Here is a 12,545-nt window from a genome sequence, read left to right as displayed (position 1 = left end):
TTATGATCGATGGAATCCAACTGGTCTAACTTGGGAGAAAAAAATCACATCTCAGAGTGGATCCATTTTAGAAAATAGCAAAGTTTTGGAGGGAGGGATGACACTTATTTCCCATAAACAATACAGGCAGGCAGCCATTTGATCTATCTAAACCAGTAGATTACTGTATTGATATATCCTTCCCCTGCAGTTTTCTCTTTTATTTTATTAGGCCTCATAGAGGATTTCTGGCTGCCCATGTGAATGAGAACACAAGTTTAGGACCACATAGAAAGTAATATTGAGATATATAGTGAAACAGTGTTAGTGTTGCTCAGTCTTCACTCTGCAGGTAACTACTCTCTTGCTTTCTTTGGTTTTCATTTTTCTGGTTAGGTTTCTTTATTCCTATCATCTTCAGAAATCTCTAGAAATATTAATAGAGGGTAAGAGTTACTATAATATTTAAGAAATAATAGCAAAGGCCTATACTGAGAGTGTATAACGTACTATGTTACATGAGATACGGGGCCAATGGTTTTATCATACACGTTAGAAGTCAGTTTTGTTTTAAAAGTTGTTTACGAGTTGAAATATCTTGTCCTCTTGAGAGGGGAAGTAGATGCAGAAGGTGCTGAATTAAAATTGACCCGCAAGGCAAACTACAATAATGATCATAGTTATCACTTACTAAATACCTGTTATGTACCAGATAAACACACATTCTGATCCGAACCCATACTGCACTCCTGTGGTCTTAGTAACTAATTTTTCAACCTCCTTTTATACATGGGGAAATGGAATTTTACAAAGGCTAAGAGACTTTCTCAAGAGCAAAGGCAAGGAAATTGCCAGAACTGGAATTAGAATATAGAAACGTCTTCCTCGGAGCTCATGTTGTCCCATTAAAGAAAGTTCCTCAAGTTTGAGAATTCTTTCATACTCAAAAATATACAAGACATTAGTTAGCCAACAACATTAGTCATAGTCAGCAGTACTTATTCAACACCACAAAGCTTAAAATGAAACACCATCACTGGGTAGAGCAATCAATGGGCACCAATGTATTCAACAACACAATGTTGTTGGGCACTGAAATCCCATGGGCAGTACCTATTAGAAGGAATCAAGCAGATAATCCAAAATTGTATTATCAGTGAAATAAAGAAATCAAAACATAACTACACACACACACACACACACACACACACACACACACACAGAGTAGTAAAGTGCAGGCCCTGAGAATATGTTCCCAGCTGGAGAAACTGTACCCTCCATCAGATGGAACACAAAGGATACTCAGGGCTGAGTGCTATAGATGCATTTGGGGAAGTAGGAGGTGAAACTGTGCTGATTATCCTAAACAGAGGCATGCTGTTTTCTTAAGAGGTATACATTATGTAAAAACATTTCATCCCTGACTCCTGAGTTAAATAGCTGCCACCCCAACCTTGGGGAAAATGGGTTTCTATCCAAACGGAGATCAGTGGCCACAAGAATCCAAGCCTGAAGATATCTTTTTCTCTGTTTATCTCTCTTTTAGAGAAAGGCAAGACTTTTAGGAGATGGCTTGACTGTGCAGAAAGAACAAGAAAGAAAAGAAAAGAAATGCTTGATATGCAAATGAATTTAAATTTCATTCATGAGCAATGAAAAACTAATGGATGCATGAGGTGGGAGAGGGAAGCGTGTCTCACAGAGTTGGGTCAAAGAGATTATTTTGAAGTAACACGTTGGCCTGATTGGAAAAGTGAGATGAAGCAAGGCATGGAGAGCTCTTAGAGGACAGGAAATACGGCTTTCCTGTGTTCTCTAAAAAGGTGAGCACCTTGCCCTCTGTGACTCCTAATAAATATTAATAAAGGGGGATAAAGAAAGTGGTTTCAAGGACCCAAATTAAGAAGTGACTAAACTCTGAATAATAATCCGGTGCTAGAAATGGCTGATACTTAGCACATTTTGGGTACTCCAAAAATAATGATTAAATGATAACCATAAGGGTAGAGTTAATTATCTTCCTCTCAGGAGAAATGATGTTTTTAGAAGTGGTTAAAGAAAGTTTTATACTGGAAAAGGGAGAACTTAAAAGAATGAAGACTATTCCCAAGAACCCAGGAGATTATTAGTGCAATAAAAGCTAAGAGTGGACGCAAAGATTGAAATGAGGTTCTGTATTCCAAACTGTGAATGAGGTTCTGTATTCCAAACTATGATTGAGATTCTATATCCCCACTTGCCTCTAAAAAAAAAAAAAAAAAAAAAAAAAAGTCCATTCCATTGAGTAAACATCTAAAAGAGAATTATTTCTCCTTCCAGGACCAAACTGCAGAGTAAAGGACTTTGTGGTGCTTAATTTTATATGTTAACTTGATTGGGCTAAGGGATGCTCAGATAGCTGGTAAAACATGATTTCTAGGTGTGCCTGTGAGGATGTTTTCAAAGAGATTAGCATTTGAACCAGTAGAATAAGTAAAAAAGACCTCCCTCACCAACGTGGGAGAGCATCATCCAGTCCACTGAGGGCCCAAATAGAACAAAAAGGCAGAAGAAGGGCCAATTTGCTTGAGCTGGAGCATCTATTCGCCTCCTGCCTTTGGACTCTGGTGCTTCGTTGCTGGACTTTCACACCAGATCCAGGATTTACATTATCGGCTCCCTTAGTTCTCAGGCCTCTGGACTTGGACTGAACAATACCACCAGTTTCCTGGGCCTCCACCTTGCACACCGCAGATTGTGGGACTTCTTGGCCTCCATAATCACATGAGACAATTCTTATAATAAGTCTTCTTATATATCTACATATATATTCTATTGGTTCTGTTTCTTTGGAGAACCCTGACCCATACAGACTCCACCCCAGCTCCTGTCCCTTTCATCATTCTCTTAACTGTTTTCCAGCATATTTTTGTTTTCAAATTCAAGTCTAACTATAAAGACTAGAATGGATTTACCAAGTTGAAGACAGAAATGACAGATTGTACAGCAACTTGAAAATGAAAGAGATAAACAGACATCAGAAAGAAACAAACAAAAACATGTTTTCCATAGTACACAAGAGGACTAAATAGTTGCAGAGCTCATTCTGAAAATGGAATGTGGAAGTCAGGCCAATTATTTAAATTACTAATTCTCCGATAACTCAGTTCAGGTGGATATATATAGGCTAAGAAAACAAAACAAAACACAATAGAACAGTGGTCACAGTCATGCCAGATCGTCAACGTGTTTCCATTTTTTTGAGCTCCCCAAATTGAGTTGACAATTGCCCGTTTTGTGCTCAAATCCATATTTGTAGTCTACTTTTATTATAACACATTTCTCTCATTGATTTGTTTATATTTTGGTTAATGCACTTACACTGTGAGGTTTTCGAGGGCACTAACCATATCTTACTCATGTTTAGCCTATTCTGGGAAATAGTTGGCTCAATAATTGTTTGTAGAAATTAATTGAATCAAATTAAAATGATAGCACAGGCTTAAAATATTAACTAATCCCAACTGGTTGCTCCATATTACCCACAGGACTTAATTATGATTCTTATATAGACTTGCTACTCAGAATGATCCACAGAACCCACAACAATGGCATCACCTAGGAGCTTGTTAGAAATAGAAACTCACTTCTCAGGCCCCACTCCAGACCTACTGAATCAGAATCTGCATTTTAACAAGATCCCCAGGTGATTCATCTGCACATTTGAAGTTTGAGAAGCATGGATCTATCTACCTTAAGTCAGTTTTCACATACGCATTTTTCAGTAAGCATTTATTGTGTATCTACTATGGGCTAAGCATGGGCTCAAAGCACGATGGATAGAAAAACAAGATTTATAGCTCTTATAAAGGTTGCATTTCCAGCAGAAGAGACAAATGATAAAAACTCCCTTATAATGAATTATTTAATTAGAATATAATGATTGCTCTGTTGGAGAGGTATAGGAGCTATGAGAGATAGATCTAGCCTGGGGAATAAGGGAAGGTTTTCCTGAGAAGCTGATGTTTGAACTAAGATCTGAAGAATGAGTAAGAGTTAACTAGAGAAAAGCCTGGCGGAATGGAGGAAGGGCCTTTAGGAAAGGGGAGAGCATATGTGAAGACTCTGGGACAGAAATAAGTATAGCGTTTTGGAGAAACTTAAAACAGCCAATGTGACTGTAGTTCAGAGAGTGAGGCAGGCAGTGAAAAGAAATGAGACAGAGCTAGGACACATCATTCAAGACCTTGAAGATAATGTTGAAGATTTTGACTTTGATCCTAAGAGCATTGAAAAGCTATTAAAAAGTGTTAAGCAGGGTAATAATATGATAAAAATATATATATATTTTAAAAAGGCTCTTGGCTACATTACAGAAAATAGAAGAAACTCAAGGATGAATGCAAGGAGACTGTTCTGGTTATCTATTGCTCACTAACAAAACTTTGTGATTTAATGCAGCTATTTTATTTTGCACAAATTTTGTGAGTTAGAAATTTGGGAAGGATTCAGTTGGGCAGTTCTTTTCTGATTCCTGTGGTATCAGTTGAGGCAGTTGGGGTTGGAAGATCTTCCAAGAGCAAATGTCTGCTGCCTTGGTTCTCTCTCTCTCTCTCTCCCTCCTCCCTTCTGTCTCATTCTCTCTCTCCTTCTCTCCAAGACATCCTATCCTCCCGTGCCTGTGCACATAGTTTGGGTTGTTAATAGCATGGTTCTAAGAGTGATTGCTACAAAAACAAGTAAAGCTGCTAGATTTTTAAGGCTTGAGTCTGGAAATTGGCATGAATTAAAGCAGTCAAGAAGCCAGCCCAGATTCATGGGGAGGATATTTAGACTACCTTCCCCTCGCCCCTGACACATGCACACACAGAATGAAAAAGCAAAGAATTTGAAGCCATCTTTAATCTACTGTAGAAAGAAAGTTGACAATTATGAAAATAATATAGTTTTTGTCATCCTAACATCAAAATCTATTTTCTAATTTGGAAGAAAGCCTCCTGTAAATCTTAAGTCAAAATGAGTCAGATATGTCCATTTCCTGATAGCTGGGCCATGGACATATTTCATAGGCTTGGCCAAGCAAATGGTCCCAAACAGAACTATGACTGTGAGGGAAATGACCTTGAGTTTAGTTATCTGGAGTTTTTCTTCCCATGGTTTCTGTTGATATCCCCAAGCCACCTCTCCAGTATTCAATTGTCAGTTACCTACACAATACCCTTAGATTATTTTTCTAAGTTAGTCACCTAGAGTTGGTTTCTATTGCCTAAAACACAGAATCCTGATCACTTGAGTAGTTCAAGCAAGAGTTAATGGTAATCTTCACTCAATGGTAGCAATGGAAAGAATTAACAGAATCAAATGATGTTAAGTAGATCAAATACATAGTGTTGGATGAAGTATGAGGATGAGAGAAAAGCTTGCCAACTATGGATATGGACATTAGAAGAGGGTGACATTTTAGGGGTTCTCCCATGTTTTAAGTTTTGAACATGTTGATCTTGAAATACCTGTGAGAGATCCAAACTGACATCTTGTGTGGGTAGTTCTATGTATCATTTATAGTTCACATATGACGTCCGGATAGAAATAAAAATATGGGAATAATTAGCTTATAGATGTCAAAAGCCATGTGTATGGACGAGTGACCCTGGAATAAAAAGAAACAATTTCTTTCTCTGTATTTATTCTCTGGTCAATAGACTTTTATTTGAACAGAAGGTGTTCCTCTACAACCTTGTCATTTAGGTTTCTCTCCAGAAAGAGTCTGCATTGTTGCTTTGATGGAGTACTTTAGGAGAGTTATAATTATCAGACTTGAAGGGGCTCTTTTCAGAGATTTCCAAGACCTGTCATCCTTGAAGTAGCAAAAGACATACAGAGCTTAGTAGAGAAGTAAGGTGGGTTCTCACTCCTCAACTTTTGGCTCCCTAGGTTCCAAACAGCATTATGACCAGAATCCAAAAAATAATCTCATGAAAACTCCTCTTGAAATTTTTGAAATTCCTAATTAAGAGTCTTATAAGTACAAAATGGCAAACTATCTTCTAATAATTCATGACAGATCTTGATTTTTTTAGAATAGAGAATTTATTGTCTGTGAAAGAAAAGTTGCATATAAATAAATTAGGTATGCCTTGTTGCATTTAGAAGACATTAATAGAGTCTGCCTAATTACATAGAAGGGTCACCATACATCCAAGGCATGGAGTTGAGTCTTGCATAGTAAGTACTTGATATTTTTGCCCCAAGAGAGGAGGCTCTGGGGACTAATTCATGCTAACCAAATTCAGGCATGATAAATAAATCAGAATCCTAATTTATAGATTTATATTGACATATAAATAGACATGTTGGTTGGTGTACAATCCTCTCTCCTAAGAAATATGTATTTGGGAACCAAATCACTAACCAAAATTTGCTTGGTGAATACAGGGAATATTTTCCAAAATTTGTTTGGTGGAACACAAGTTTTAAGTCATGTCAGTGTTAAATTTCCCCTCTGCCCCCTATAAAGGGTTTGGTGATCAAGAAAATTTATCTCTCACATTTTCTGTGTGTCAGGAATTCAGAAATGGTTTGGCTGGGCAAAACTTGGGATCTCTCATGCGGTTGCTGTGATATGATGTTTGAGATCAGAAGAGTGGATGGCTTGAGGAGCTACATGCTGGCCAGTCATGTCTCTCTCTCTTAATATAGCCTCAACGTTTTCCATGTGGTCTTTTTATGTGGGCTGATTTGGGCTTGCTCACAGTATGCTAGCCTCATGGCATTTGGACTTCATACATTGAAGCTTAAAGTTATAACAGGAGTATTTCACCAAATAAGGTGGAAATTGCATCCCCTTTTCTGACCTGGCCTTGGAAGTCATGCAGCGTCACATCTGCTGCATTTTGTTGGTTACAAGCAAGTCATAAGCTTGCCCAGATTTAAGGGGAGAGAACAAAGACCTCACCTTGCAATGGAAGGGTTGTCAAGGTCACATTTCAGAATGGCACTTGGAATGTGAGATAATGTTAAGGCCATCTTTAGAAAATGTAGAGTGTCACATTAGTTGTGGAACATGGTCATGTAACTCAATGTCTCAGAGGCTCAGACACCTCACATTGGAAGAAATGAATGAAAAGAGACAAAGAGAAGAAAACGTCCTGATTTTGGCATCTAGACATCCATTATAACAAAAGATAACTATTAAATACATGTATCAATCAAGGTTGATGTAAATACCATTCCTTCCTTGCCTTCAATCTTTATTTCACCTATTTCTATATTATTAACCATCTTGAACATCCGTTTCTCATCTTTCATGATTTAAGTTCTGTCTGTATGCCAGCAACTGTCAATTAACATCTCAAAACGAGACCTCTCACCCAAACTCTGGACTCACACCTTAAACTACCTGTGAAAAACTTACCCCCTGGAAAGGATTGAGATCTTCTTATAACAAAGAGACACGGGGCTAGGGTCAAAACTGCTGCTTTTTTTGAGCTGCAGAATATACTTACCTTAGACTTGCTTGCCGCTTGGCCAGTGGTTCTCCAAGTGTGACCTCTAGACCGACAATGTCAGTATCACCGAAGAACTAGTACTGTGTATTCTTGGGATCACCCAGCTCTCCTGAATCAGAAATTCAGGGAGCGGGGCCCAGATATCATGTTTTAACAAGTCCTTCCCGTGACTCTGCTGCACACTCAAATTTGAGAACCACTGGCTTCGGCCAGATGTTTCTGAGATCTGAGAACCGTTACCTTAGCTCTTCCTCACTCACCACTTCATATTTCTCTTTCTCATTCCCATTTTATTATGGCCAACCTAAAGCTCATAAGCTATAAAATCTCTTCTAATTTTTAGTAGGCAGAGCAGAATCCCATTCATATGCTTCTCATGTTGCAATAGGAAAAAAAAAAAAAGCTTTTTCTTTTTCACCTGTTTTCTGGTAGGATGCTCGACATCTCAAATTTGTTATATTCTCAGGCTTCTCAGCTGGTAACAGCTCCATCCTTTTAGCATTCTTGATGTTTAGTTCTCACACATCCCAAATCAAATCCACCAGAGAATTCAGTCCGCTTTACCTCTAAAATAGATCTAGCCTCCAGCCACATCTCACCTCCTTCACCTCCATCACCTAGTCTAGCTGCCACAGTCTCCACCTGTATGACGGCCAGGGGGTCTCCCTGTGTCTGTCCCTGTCCCCTTAGACTACTCTCAACCTAAGAACCCAGGCGGTCCTTTTGCAACGTAAACCAAATCGTGTCACACCCCCACTCACAACCCTGTTAATACACCCAATTTTTCTTAGAGTAAAAGCAAGTCTTTCCCACCGCCTGCAAGGTGAGGCCTGGCCCACCTCTGCCCCTTATCTCTGACCTCCCCCTACTTTGTCTACTTATACTGGTCTCTTCCAGTTCCCACCTGCTTGCCTTAGGGGAGCATGGACACAGCCTGAGGGCTCTGGGTGTCTGACGCAGAGAGCAGAGAGGTACTGCTGGAGACCAGAAGAGCAGCCTAAACCCTAACGGAAGAGAGCACTGAACTACTGGCTACTGCAAAAAATCAGAGACAAGTGTAAAACAGGTCACCTGACAGTAATTTTCCCCTGAGCTACCTGAGACAGGCAGGGAAATAAGGTAATTTTTCTGTTTGTCCACTGTGTGTTTGTTCCCATTTTGCTATTGTTTAAACACCTCAGACTTGCTTATACAACAAAGATTTTTGAGAGCTCTGTCTCATGAGACTCGCCAGTAAGTATTCATTGGACGGTCAGTCATAAACCACCTACAACCAGATGAGTGAGAGTTTATTATATTGAAGGAAACCTCAGGTATAGTTGGACTCTGCATTCTGGGGTTGTTAGAGAATCCTCAGTCTCTGAATTTGGAATGGGATGAGTTGAGAATATGAAGATTAGGGCACTAATCTGCTCTTAGTAACTTGCTTTTTGAAAGAGCAGAAGCAAATGCAAGCTTTGATCGGTGCCAGAGTTGAAGAACAGAACTATAGGCCCTTGCACACTTTGATTTGGAAAGAGTCGCCTTTCACAATGGGGTTCAAAGCCTGGATCTTTACTCTTGGAATGCGTTTCTTGCTGTGAGCATAAGCACTCCCAGCACTTGATTTCCAAAAGGAATTCCTTAGACTTTCTTTCTTTCCTCCTTCCCTCTCTCCTTCCCTCCCTCCCTCCCTTCCTTCCTTCCTTCCTTCCGAATTTATTTTCAAGTAATCTCTATATCCAACATGGGGCTCAGACTAGATGGTAGTGTCGCTCTCTCTTTCTTTCTCTCTCCCTCCCTCTTCACCCTTTTCACCCAAAGTCAAAATTGCAGGTGACATTCGGTTCAGTTCTACTTTAATTCCCAGAGTAAAAACCTCCATTCTGTGGAGACTACCATCTCGTTCCCCTTTCCACCTGTGTGATGTATTTACTAAATGAGAGAATGAAATGCGTACATTTTTTTAAACCTTATTTTTACCCTCTCAGGTCTAGGATTCTGTGAAACTTGCCTCTTCAAAAGCCCACAGCTGCAGAAGTTGGTTCCCTATGGCTATACCTCTAGGATCATGTATAGTTTCTGACCACGGACTCCAAAGTGTTTAACAATGTGCAGCAAAGTATCATGGGAACTGACCGGGTGCTAGGTGTAGTGTTAGTTAGAATTGCTGAAAATATAAAAGGTCGTAGTGTAGTGGGGAAGTCACACACACAAACCATTGGTAACCAGAAATGTGGCAGAGTATCAGAGATGCCTGGGAAGCCGGGGTACCCAAGGAGCTCAGCAGGGGGAGTCGGGGATGGAGATCTAGAGCAGGAGATGCCCCAACTCGAATGGAGCATGAAGAGGGCTTGTCAGGTTACTAAGTAAATATATCATTTCATAGCAGATTTCTAACTGTTTCTGTCCATGAGCTCTCATAACTTATATTCCTCAAAGGATCCACTAAGACCTAGGAAGATAATTAATTTTCTGAAAAAATAAAAACAGATAAATTTGAAAATTATGTTAGAGCTGGAGTTCTATGCTGTGTGGGTTTGTTTGTTGTCCTTAAGGAAAGAAGGTAGGTGGGGTTTCTGGCAAGCTCTGCCAGCCCACTGGGATTCAAATGTGGCCACCTTAGTATCTGAAAATTGTATTTTGAAACATGAATATACTTATCCTTTTTGTAAATAAGTGATGATAAAAAAGGAAATGTGAGATTTGTATCTTCCACACCTGGCACAGAGTTGGTGTGTTTTCAGTACTCTGCCTTGTTGAATGAGTGACTGTCTCGTCACACTTTGAGCATTTTTTCTTCCTGGTCAAGAATGTTCAGGGGCGCCTGGGTGGCTCAGCCAGTTAAGCAACTGCCTTCGGCTCAGGTCATGAGCCCAGCGTCCTGGGATCTAGTCCCTCATGGGCTCCCTGCTCAGCGGGGAACCTGCTTCTCCTTCAGCCGGCCGCTCCCCCTGCTTGTGCGAGCTCGCTTGCTCTCTCTGACAAATAAATAAATAAAATCTTTAAAAAAAAGAATGTTCATTAATTGTGACTGCCCTTACACATGCACACACACACACACACACACACACTCTCTCTCTAAACCTTTTCTAAAACAGTTTGCTCTCCAATATATTTTTGCTGAATGTTTCTCTCCCACATTTATCTTTCCCTTCACAGAATTTTTGTTAGTCATTAAGTCATTATTAGTACACTGTCTCCCCTCAACCACAACCCACACAGTCAATTTAGCAGTTTATGCATTAAGTTTTGTTCTCTAATTGTTCCATCTGTAAATTTCTTGTTCCTCTGATGAGATAAAGCTTCTTGAAGTCAGGAACCAACTCTCATACGTATTCTCATCTTCCCAAAGTACCTTGATAAGGTGGCAATGTCGGCTTTATTAACTTCATACTGTCAACAAAAAGAATTAACCTTTCATCCCATCAACAAATCTTTCAGCAATATTCCCTCTGCATGGGTACATTCCCCCATGCTCATCTGTACCTGCACACACACAGACACACACACACACACACACACACTCATACTCACATACACACTCACACACAAACTACTCGCGTGCATCAATCAGGTCTTCAGCTTCTGCATGCATAGCCTTAATCTACTAGAAATGCCAACAACATGCCCTCACATCTTTCTCCCCTAAAGTCACCTTTCATACTATTATAAAAATGCTTAACTGGCCTATAAAATCAGGTATTTTTAATGTATTTTGACAGCATACTTGGTAAGGTTAATAGTCTCCTACTTTACAGATGGAACTTTGGAGTCAGAGAAGTTCAGAGATTTGTCAGTACGTTGCAGGATAATCCACAAAGAATGGTGGAAAGAGCACCCACTATTGTGCTACCTATTTAATATCATGTCTTTATTATCGAGTCTTTTATATTTTTTGAACACCCTCATTCTTTTTAATATTTTAGAATTCAACATTTATGAAATATAATTTCATGTGAGGAAGACTACAAAAAAACGTGTTTTGGACACATTGTGATAATATATCTGACTACATTTTGTTTTTGTTTTTTTTTAAAGATTTTATTTATTTATTTGACAGAGAGAGACACAGTGAGAGAGAGAGCACAAGCAGGGGGAGTGGGAGAGGGAGAAGCAGGCTTCCCGCTGAGCAGGGAGCCCATGCGGGGCTCGATCCCAGGACCCTGGGATCATGACCTGAGCCGAAGGCAGACGCTTAACGACTGAGCCACCCAGGCGCCCCTCTGACTACATTTTGAAAACTGTGAAGTAATATACAAATGTACAGTATTATGTTTTCAAGAAACTTTGGCATCCCTAACAATGTCTGCTCATGAGAATTGATCAAAACAGAACTTGTTAAATGTTATCCTTCATTTTCAATGATATATACACGAAGGTATAATTGATAGGAACTATCTGTAAAGTTGTAGGTGATATGGTGATAATAAATCATAGGGTAAAACGTTCTGGTCTCCCACAGGAAGCTGAAATATTGTAGCTATAAATTATACATGAATATATAATACATGAATTAATAACTATATACATTGATACAAAACAATCCTTTGATAAGAATTTTGATTTGGATTGTTTTTACTAATGAATTAAGAATTTTTAAAAATCTAAATAGCTCTCCTCTTGCCACCATTCAGTTCTAAATCAGTAAAATAAAATGTAGTTTTCAACTAGTTAAAACAAATGAATAAAATATCCTTTATTCAAAGACTCCCGGAATTGGTTCTGGTGATGAGTGCTATACTCGATAGTTTACATCCCGTAATTTGTGTACTACTGCTTCTATTACCAGAAATTCCTTATTTTAGAGAGAGAAATAATCTGATGGTTTAAAGAGAGAATTAGCATGACAAAATCCAGAGTACCGTTTTACAACCCTATCGTAATTGAAATAGCTTCAGGTCTGTTTCTCCTGGCCCAGAGCCATTAAGATGGGAAGGAGGGGACTCGTCCTTGTCCTAAAAACTCTGTTCCTGTTTCCTTATAGTTCCACAACCTCAGAGAAGGGTGAGAACATCCAACCAGGCAGTGTTATCAAAACGGCCGAGGAAACAGAACATTCTCCAAAAAGTTTCGTGGCACTGAGATTAATTTATCAAC

Source organism: Phoca vitulina, unplaced genomic scaffold (assembly GCF_004348235.1).
Source record: "Phoca vitulina isolate PV1807 unplaced genomic scaffold, GSC_HSeal_1.0 scaffold9, whole genome shotgun sequence".
NCBI classification, from domain to species: domain Eukaryota; kingdom Metazoa; phylum Chordata; class Mammalia; order Carnivora; family Phocidae; genus Phoca; species Phoca vitulina.
This window is presented reverse-complemented; position numbering follows the sequence as displayed.